Below are 3,569 nucleotides of genomic sequence, written 5' to 3'. Positions count from 1 at the left end.
AACATTGAGCATGAGAAGCGAACTCCCCAGAGGGAGGGCACTGCCCAGGAGGATCCTGTATGGCTTGTAGCGTCTCCTGGGTGGTAGTGACACAAGTGTACAAGGTTTTAAAAAATCACTGTATTTTTTTAAAAAGCTCTATACTTAAGAGCTGTGCATTCTATAGTATGTGATCATTCACATTCAGGTTTTTTTCAGTCATAAGAATCCTTGAGAAAAATGGACAAATACCCATAAAAACAGTAATAACCAATGCAAAAATACAGTGGGGAAAAACTCACTGATAACAGCACTTAAAAATATATATAATAACCTATAAACTTATATGCAAGGTCAACATTTATAAAATGTTAAACTTTCCTGAATATCATCATTTTTAAAACTAAAGAAAAACTTTACCCAAATGGACAGTCAGACCATGCTTTGGATAAGAACTGTTAAGTCAATTAAAGCACAAACACCTCCTGAGAAAATACATTAAAGACCCTAAGCTGGGAAAACATAAGCCACTGCATTCCATCCCATTCACACGGAGAGAAATGCAAAGGTAAACCTCCGCTGCTGGACTGTCAGAGATGTGAACAGACAAAAACTTGGCTCTGGTGGCCGGTTCCTGCCCACCCCCACCAGTCCTCCCTCTGTGATTCCACCACCAAGAACCCGGCAAAAGGAGATGTCCCCCAGTTCTCTCACTTTCTCTCCCGTCATGACCAAGAGACACCAGGTGCTTTGACTGCTCTGTGAGCTGGGCAGCTGCATTTCTCTCGCAGCCTTGAACCCAAGCTGGGGCCGTGAATATTCCCAGGCACAAACCAAGATGTTTGGATTGTTACCAAAATGCGGAAAGAAACTGGCACCAGCCCTGAACCAAATTCCTGAACCTTTCCTATAAACTCCATACCGTGACACCCTTGACAGGGACATACCTAAGCAGAACATCCATTTCTCTGGGTGTCTATCCGGGCATACGCTACAGCACCTGGTAAGTTCCCCTAATGAACACTTTGGACCAATCGCCCTGGAGCTTGGTGCTTCCTTCTTTGGAGTCCCAGCAAGTCCCATTTCCACATGGACTGGGGCACTCCCTTGTGGGAATTCCTCTGCCAACAAATTTAGGGCAACTCCAGCTGGAGGTTCAGCCTGAGGAAATGAGAGCCAAACTCAATTCTAGTATATTAATCACAGATATGATTAAATAATGACAAACGATTGCAAACAACCTAGATGTCTCTTCGGGTTGCTATACCAAAGCACCAAAGCCATGGTGCCTTACAAATAATGGATTATTTCTCACGGTTCTGGAGGGTAGAAGTCAGTGATCAGGGCCCACTTTCTGGTTGCTGAGTCCAGTTCCTCGCTGAGTCCTCACAAGGTGGAAAGAGAACAACCTCATGATGGGGCCTTCTTTAAGAGACTGTATCTTATTGCAAGGGCTCTGCCCTCAGGACCTTGTCCATCCCTAATCACCTCCCAAAGGCCCCACCTCCTAACACCATTGCTTTAGAAGGATAGGGTTTCATCATGTAAATGACATTCAGTTCGCAGTCCATCAACGGGATGGATTAAATGAGGGTACATCCAAATAGCATACCCACACAGCCATAGAAAAATAATCTAGACGCTTATACAAACAAGCTCTTCCAATGTTGAGACAACCGGGGAACTCCAAACACTGCCTATGTGACAATAATAATGAATTATTGTTAAATGTTTCAGTTATTTTTTAAAAGTTCTCTTTGAGGCCAGGTGTGATGGCTCATGCCTGTAATCTCAGCACTTTAGAAGGCCGAGTTGAGTGGATCACCTGAGGTCAGGAGATCGAGACCAGCCTGGTCAACATGGCAAAACCCCATCTCTACTAAAAATACCAAAACTTAGCTGGGCATGGTGGTGGGTGCCTGTAATCCCAGCTACCTGGGAGGCTGAGGCAGGATAATTGCTTGAACCTGGGAAGTGGAGGTTGCAGTGAGCTGAGATCTCACCATTGCACTCTAGCCTGGGTGACACAGTGAGACTCTGTCTCAAAAAATTTAAAAAATAAAAATAAAAAAAGTTATCTTTGAAAGATACAAACTAAAATATGTAATGACTATTTAGTGAAATGATTACCCTAGCCATGCACAGACAGTTATCTAAGACAGTGATGGGGATGAAGGGCATCAACATAAACTCTCTTCTTTTGTGTTCCTCTGAATGGTTCCACAAAAGTTTCTCCAGCCCCCTTCCCCACCCACCCAGACGGAGCCTTGCTCTGTCCCCTAGGCTGGAGTGCAGTGGCACAATATCAGCTTACTGCAACCTCTGCCTCCTGAGTTCAAGTGATTCTCCTGCCTCAGCCTCCTAAGTAGCTGAGATTACAGGAATGCACCACCACTCCCGGCTTTTTTTTTTTTTTAAGTGGTGGTGGGGTTTTACCATGTTGGCCAGGCTGGTCTCGAAGTCCTGACCTCAAATGATCCACCCAAATCGGCCTCCAAAAGGGCTGGGATTACAGGTATGAGCCACCACGCCCAGGTTTTTTTTGTTTTAAATTAGAGACTGAGTCTCAATCTTGCCTAGGCTGGAGTGCAGTGGCACTATCTCGGCTCACTGCAACCTCCGCCTCCCGGGTTCAAGTGATTCTCCTGTCTCAGCCTCCTAAGTAGCTGGGCTTACAGGTGCCCACCATCGTGCCTGGCTAATTTTTGTATTTTTAGTAGAGATGGGGTTTCACTATGTTGGCTAGGGCAGTCTCAGACTCCTGACACAAAAGCTTTTTTTTTTTCTTTTCCCTGGCTGAAGGAGAATTTGTACTATTGTAATTATTTTTAGGTACAGAAAACAGTGTACATTTAACCCAGTTAGTGGCAAGTTTTTTAGCCTTCGCCTTTTTGAGCTTGGTGATGTGGGCCACAGACTTGGGACTCAGGACATTGCCTCCCCAGTGATGGCGGATCTCATCGTGTCTGTCATTGTAATTAGTCCTGTTAGCTTCCACCAGCTTAGCCAAAGTACCTTTTTCTTCCGAGATAACCTGTGTGAAGGTGACAGTGGTGCAGGTCTTCCTGTGGACCAGACGTCCCAGTCTTGCCTTCCCCTTCATAATGCAGTAAGGGACTCCCATTTTACAATAAAAGGCAGGCAAGAAGACAACGAGCTGGAAGAAAGCATTAGCTGAAGAATGTATTTTGACCAAAAGCGGTAAATTTCAAAACTAGCTTGGTAGCAATTGCTCAGGGTTAAAAAGTTCACGGATTTGCACTTCAAGGTTGAATTCAGTGAGAGATTCACATCATTACAAAAAAGCTTTTTAAAACCACGTGTTTATATTTACTGACATAAAAATCCAGGACAAATTGTTGAGTAAAAGAGCAGAAAAGATAATAAACTAAATTACATGTAAAATTGTGTAATCCATGTGAGAATTTCATCACACACCTGGAATGTTTTCCTCCCAGTCACCAAAACGTTGAGTTGAGCCACCTTGCCTGTGATTTCAGGAAACTGTTTACTTCTTTTTTTTTTTTTCTTTTAGACAGAGTTTTGCTCTTGTTGCCCAGCCTGGAGTGCAATGGTGTGATCTCAGCTCA

General features: G+C 44.0%; 1 non-coding gene across 1 annotated transcript; it reads right to left on the bottom strand.

The window, feature by feature from the left end:
• Positions 1–3,207: 3,207 nt before the first annotated feature.
• Positions 3,208–3,280, bottom strand: LOC112427844 (small nucleolar RNA SNORD36). Its single transcript, XR_003019594.2, has one exon. It is a non-coding gene; the product is annotated as a small nucleolar RNA SNORD36 (small nucleolar RNA).
• Positions 3,281–3,569: the final 289 nt, after the last annotated feature.

Source organism: Macaca nemestrina, chromosome 2 (assembly GCF_043159975.1).
Source record: "Macaca nemestrina isolate mMacNem1 chromosome 2, mMacNem.hap1, whole genome shotgun sequence".
NCBI classification, from domain to species: Eukaryota; Metazoa; Chordata; class Mammalia; order Primates; family Cercopithecidae; genus Macaca; species Macaca nemestrina.
The sequence above is the reverse complement of the archived record's forward strand: the minus strand, read 5'-3'. Positions and strand labels throughout refer to the sequence as shown.